This window comes from Muntiacus reevesi, chromosome 18 (genome assembly GCF_963930625.1).
Source record: "Muntiacus reevesi chromosome 18, mMunRee1.1, whole genome shotgun sequence".
Lineage (NCBI taxonomy): Eukaryota > Metazoa > Chordata > Mammalia > Artiodactyla > Cervidae > Muntiacus > Muntiacus reevesi.
The window spans coordinates 42,963,117-42,970,156 of NC_089266.1; positions in this window are offsets into that span (position 1 = coordinate 42,963,117).

Sequence of the window (7,040 nt, forward strand, 5' to 3'; positions counted from 1 at the left end):
GTGTGGTGATTTTTTTTCTTTTTTAAACATGTTTTAATTTTATTTCTCTCCCCAGAGCCAGAACATCCTCCTAGCCTACAACACAGTCCCCCACTTTGCCCCAAGAGTGCTGGAGGCTTCATGCATCACTTGTGTCTCTTTTCTTTTTCTAATCTATTTATTTTTTAGTTGAAGGATAATTGCTTTACAGAATTGTATTGGCTTCTGCCAAACGCCCCCATGAATCAGCCATCGGTATACATATATATGTCCCCTCGCTCTTAAACCTCCCTCCCACCTCCCTCCCCATCCCACCCAGCCAAGTCATTTTTAACTTCAGATTGTATTTCTTTAACAGATATAAGGCTATTCTGGTTATCTGTTTCTTCTTGAGTGAGCTTTGGTGGTTTGTATCTTTCAAGAAATTTGTCCAGAGAGTTCCCAGGTGGACTAGCAGTTAGGATCCAGCCTTTCACTGCTGCAGCTGGGGTTCAATCCCTGGTAGGGGAAGTGAGATTTCCAGAAGCTGTGCAGCAGGACCAAAAAGAAAGAAAAAGGAATCTGTCCATTTCATCTAAGGTGTCAAATTTGTTGGCATAAAGATGAATTACCTTATTATCTTTTTATTATCTTATCTACTTGTCTAAACAATTTGTAGGAATGCCAACTCTCTCATCCCTGTTTTGCTGACTTCTGTCTTCTGTTTTTTTGCTGAGTATTGGGCTAAAGATTTTTCAATTTTATCGATCAGAGAACCAGTTTATGGATTCATTAATTTTTTTCTATTGTGTTTCTTTTTTTTTTTTTTCATTTATTTTTATTAGTTGGAGGCTAATTACTTTACAATATTGTAGTGGTTTTTGTCATACATTGACTTGAATTAGCCATGGATTTACATGTATTCCCCATCCCGATCCCCCCTCCCACCTCCCTCTCTACCCAATCCCTCTGGGTCTTCCCAGTGCACCAGGCCCGAGCACTTGTCTCATGCATCCAACCTGGGCTGGTGATCTGTTTCACCCTAGATAATATTGTGTTTCTTTTTTATAGTTTACTGATTTTCACTGTCTTTATTCTTTCCTTTCTTCTGATTACTTTGGGTTTAATTTGCTCTTCTTTTTCTGTACTCTTAAGGTGGGAAGCCAAGATCATTGACCTGAGACGACTAGATCAATGGAATAGAATGGAATCTAGAAACAGACCTGTACATACATGCACAACTGATTTTTTAATAAAAGTGAAAAGAAAACTCAGTGCGGAAAGGATGGTCTTTTCAACAAACGGTACTAGGACAGTTTAGATAGCCAAATGCAAATAAAAGGGGGTACTTCCCCGGTGATTCAGCAGTAAAGAATCTACCTATAATACAGGAAATGCAGGTTCAATCCCTGGGTTGGGAAGACACCCTGGAGGAGGGTGGGGCAACCCACTCCAGTATTCTTGCCTGGAGAATCTCATGGATAGAGGAGCCTGGGGGGCTACAGTCCATAGGGTCACAAAGAGTTGGGACACAACTGAAGTAATTGAACTTGCACATATGTGAAAAAACTTGCACATATGTGTGAACTTGCACATCTGTGCTCCATGAACACAAAACCATGAGTTTTGTTCATGGCTCCATGTTTAATGCCTAGATTACTGTCTGACCCAGTCCTTCAAGTCAGCTTTTGCTGGATGAATAAATTTATACTATTCTGCCTCCAGGATTAGTATTATTGGCAGTTGTGTGCTTACACTGGGGAGCAAGGGAGAAAGTTGTGATGTGATTTGACAAGAAAGCCACATTTGGACTTCCCTGGTGGTCCAGTGGTTAAGACTCTGTGCTTAACCAATGCAGGGGGCCCTGGTTTTGATCCCTGGTCAGGGAACTAGATTCCCCATGCTGCATCTCAGGGCCCACATGCAGCAACAACCATCCATCATGCCACAGCTAAGACCCAGCACAGCCAAATAAATTTAAAGAGAAAGAAAAGAAAGCCACTTAGAAGCCTCAACTAGTCTTCCAATGCTTATAATTATGAATTGAAAATACAGCCCCCTGGTTCAATTCCAATGTTCAAGAAGTAGAGGACAAGAATTAATGTAAAAGAACTACGGAGCCTGTACTCTAGAGCTGGTGAACTGCAACAAGCGAGGCAGGCACAATGAGAAACCCATGCACTGAAACAAGAGAAAGCTGACCCACAGCACCAAAGATTCAGTGCAGCCAAAAATCAATAAACCTTTAAAAATAATGTACAGTCTTTCTACCTACCTATGCATATATTGTTTCTGTGATCAAGAGGAAAGTAATTTGAAAGCCAAATTTTTAAAAAATACAATAAAATGGAGATAATTAAAAAATGCCACCCTCTTAAGGTGAGAGTTCTGGGAGAGAACCAATGCAAAACACTCAGCAGAATGCTGGTACATCGCTAGTACTCACTGTGATAGCCAGTCTTCAGGATGATCCCAAGGATTCCCACCACCTTGTACTCATGCCTCTGGGTAGTCTCTTCCCACAGTGAAGATCATAGAAATAACAGACTGTGACTTCTGATGCTCAGGTCAGAAAAACCATTGCCCCTTCCTCTGTTTCTCAGATCACTTGCTGTGGTGAAAGCATTATGAGGCCGAAACTCAGATAGTTTGGAGAAGCCTACAGTGGGGCAATCTGAGGCCTCCTGCTAGCAGCCAGGTGAGGGGCCATCTCAAAGCCATCTGCCAGCCCCAATTACCTTCAGACAATTGCAGCCCCGGCTAGGATCCTGACTACAACCTCAGGCGAGATCCCATGCCAGAATCACTCTCCTATGCCTCTTCTCAATTCCTGACTCATATAAACTGCATAAGTTAATAAATATTTATTGTTTTAGGCCGCTACTTTTGGAGTAACTTGTTTTGCAGCAATAGATGAGCGAAACACCCAGCAAATCCATTGTCATTCTTATTATAAAACACTTCCTAATTTTGAGTTGAAATCCATCTTCTCATAATTTCCCCCCTCTCTTCCAGTTCCGTTTTTTTTTTCAAGCCACAGAGAGAGAATACCATCTTTCTTCCGCATGGTCAAAATGCTCAGCGACTGTTTTCACACCTACCACTTAATTAATCAGACCTTAGCTGAAGAACAGCCCCTGTGCCAGGCACTAGGGTTGCAAAGAGGAGTAGGATGGGATCTCCACGCAGCCAACAACCCTCCTTGTGCATGAAGGGAACTGACTCCCAGATGCAGGGGGAAGAGATTCCAATGGAGGCATGGCTGGTTCTACTTTGAGAAATGAGGGAAGGCTTTTCAGAAGCATCAGGAGCTGATGCCTAAAGGATAAATAGGAGTTCACTAGGGAGAAAAGGGGAAAGCTGGGACTTTGCTGGCAGTGCAGTGGTTTAAACTCCATGCTTCCAAGGCAGGGGGTGCAGGTTTAATCCCTTATCAGGGAACTAAGATCCCACATGTTGCAGGGTGTAAAAAAGAAGAAAAGAAAAAAGAAAAAAAAAGAAGGAAAAAGGCCTTCCAAGCAGAAGTCCTCCACTACCCCCACCCCTTCATGCCTAAACCCTTTCTCCTCCATGACACTCATCTCCTCCTCTTGCCCTTTGGGTGCAGTTCCTACACCCTCTACCACCCCTCCCCCCACAACCAGCAATCTTAGCAATTCCATTCAGGACACACCGTTTCCTCTCACACGATGGGACATCCAGACAGAGCCAAGCCTCCTCCAGGGTGGTCTGACCAGCATGGAGTAAATTCAGCCATTCCCTTTCCTTTTCTGGAAGTTCCACTGGGTCCAGACCTGCCTGAGGTTTTCCTGGCTCCCACATCCTCCAGCTGACTCACAACAGGCCTGCAGGCGTCTGGACGACTCAATCACTTTTCACACGTGCCCCTGTGCAAGCGTGTCTCACTCAACTCTGCCCTTCCGCTGTTGTTTTGTTTTTACCATTTTTCCTGGGTATTTTGGAGTTTGATCATTTGATCTACACAAACTGCTAATCTCAGCTCCTCCTGGTTGGCAGGGGTCACGGGGAAGCAAACTGGACCACAAAAGCTCACTTCAGAACACACCCTGGAAACAGAAACCCTCTGTCATTCTAAGGCCCTTGTGGTTAGGGGTGATTCAGGCTGACTGCCCTCCAACCAGCCTTCAAAGATCTCACCGGATAAGAGGCTGTCTCGGATTCAAGAATGCCTTCCATGAGGGAAAAGTCCAAGAGGCGGGGTGTGGGCTGTGATGCTTTGCAGACGGAAGGAAATTGGAAGGGGATGTTTGTCTGGTTCCCCACTTTTCCCACCTTCCCCAGTCAGGGAGAATTGGGCCATTGTCTAGGTAGAACATTTGACTTGTTTATATCTTCTTAGGCCCAGTTTGGTACAGGTATTCACTCAGTTTTTCTTCTACCCAAAAAACGACCACAGGAAGAGGCTGACCTTCCTTTGACAAGTGTCCAATCCACGTTCTCCTTCTCCATTTCTCTGCCTTTTCTATCACTGGCTTCTAACAGAAAATAAGAAGAGCAAGCTACTCCTTTGCTCCCATCAAGGTAGCACTTAGTAATTCATTCATTCATTTATTCAACTAGTGTTTACTGAGTCCCTAGTATGTGCCAGGCATTGTTCTAGGTGCTGGCTATCCTACTGTGAAAGACACAACCTCTGGCGTCAAAAGATCACAGTTCTGGGAGGGGGAACAGAGACACTCACTTGCCCTTAAACGAATCCAACCTTATTCCTTTCAGTGCCACCCCACCCGTCTTAACTGCTGCCTCATCTTGCTCCAGACCCGTGAGGAATTGGGGTAACGGCGTAACAAAGTTTCAACTTAGCTCAAAATATGGAATTTCAAATGAAAAAATTTCAAATTAATAAATATCATTCTGCCCACTTCTCTTTTTTTTAATAAGTAGTTTTCTTTTATCTAAAAATATTTTATTTATTTATTTTTGGCTGCACTGGATCTTCATGCCTTGGTGCTCGAGGGCTTCCCATTGTGGTGGCTTCTCTTGTTGCAGAGCACAGGCTCTAGAGCGTGTGGGCTTCAGCAGTTGAGGCTCTTGTGCTCTAGGGTATGGGCTCAGTAGTTGTGGCACACGGGTGTGTGAAATCTTCCGGGACTAGGGATCCAACCCATGTCCCCTGCGTTGGCAGGCAGATTCTCAACCATTGAACCACCAGGGAAGTCCTCTCCCACTTCTCTGTTTTCCTCTTTCTCCTGGTACTTCTCAGGAGTGTCCAGTGTGAAACAGGCTACATCAGACCTAGGAAAGAAAGGAGAATGTGATCCGTTTCATTACATAAGGCAGAGGTTGTCACAAGTGGGCCTCTGACCAGCAGCAACCGTGTCCTCTGGGACCTTGTCACAACTCCTAGGTTCCTACCTCAGACCTGCCAAAGCTGAAATTCTGCACTGCAGCTGGGCAATCTGTTTTAAGAAGTCCTCCAGGTGATTCCACTACCTTCAAGTTTAAAAAACTACTGATACAAAGATGTGAAAAAATGCTCATGAATAGACTTCTTAAATTTGGTTCTCGGTAGACTGAATAGATATTAGATTTGGCATATACAGTGCTTTATTCCATGAGGGATATCCACTATAAACAGTTCTAGAGGGACATTCACGTGTACATGGTTCTGAGGAGGAAGTTCCATGACAGTGTGCTCAGAAGCAGGCAAGAGTTTTAGAAAAGTGACCATGTCACTTTAAGGAGCCAGTCTCAGGGCAGATGAACCCAAGATGGTGTTGCCAAGTCTGTGGTGTCTTCTGACCTTGAGTGTCTTTTTAAGCTTGGTCATATATTTCAGAGAATCAGGACAGCTGTAATGCAAGTGTCTTATTATAGCCATTTTCAAGTTTTTCTGTCACCTTAAGTGATTTTATTTAAAAAAAAAAAAAAAACAGAGTCAGTTCAATGCGGATATTTCGAGCAGGCTTTGGGGAGGGGCTGATGGGCTTTTTCATCCCCTAGGGCTGCTGTCGGCCCCTCCTTCTACTTCCGGATCCACACTGGGAAGCCTCTTGCTCCTCAAGCCCCAGACCACTGCAGCCTCCACCTGGATTCAAAGCATGGAGTTACCACTGTTGCAGACACACCTGGCCCAGCTGCATGGCCATAGCCCCTTTGGGCCTTCCTGGGGTTTAAAAGGAAGGTAAACACAGATGTGGCAGGTGAGCAGCAGGAAGACCAGGTGTACTGAGATTTCATAGAGGGAGGAAGTGTCCATGCTGTGAGATATTATGGTGATTGTTTACCTAAAAACAATCAAAAGGCAATTCTTACCACTGGATCTGGAGAGCCCCCTGCCCCCTACCCAGGTGGGAATGGTCTTCTTCAACTGAAAACATGGCCAGTTTCATGAATGGGCTCCTTTAATCAGATGCAAGAGGCTGCAGGCTTCCAATTAAGGAGCATCCCTATGTCAGTCAGAGAAAGTCACTTTCGAAAACCAAAGTGAATTTTGAATTATGTGTATAAAGCATGCTAGATAGTGACTTGTAAATGTGTTTCTGAGTTTTCTCCAATATTAGCAAGGATATATTTCCCTGGTGGTCCAGTAGTTAAGGATTGGAGCTTCCACTGCTGGGGGCACAGGTTCGATCCCTGATTGAGATACTAAGATCCTGCACAGTTCAGGCAAAAAAAAAGAAAAAAGAAAAAAATCGTATCAGCAAGGAGGACTAAAATATAACATAAATTGTGATTCAGTCATTGCAGTGGATATGAGTTAATTCACCTGTGATGTAGAGGACATTTGCCAATGTTCGTGACTGCCTAGTATAAAGTTCTCCCTCTATTTAGGGGAACTTTCCACTGTATGAGTCAAAGAAAGCCTGACATCCCACTAGGGAAGCAGAAAGGTCTAGAGATCAATCTTCTCCCCTGCTTGCTCTTAGCTAGAACAAGGGCAAATGACCCAAACTTTAAATTGTGAATAAATGAAGCAAAGATGAATGGAAAGTTAGAATCCCTGTGCATTCAGAGGATTGGTCTGAGGCATTCTGGTTGGATTTTTCTGCTAAAAGATGAGTATCCAATATTCTGCTCCTTAGGCTCCATCCCTACCTCAAATTTTGTCTAGTTCTCCA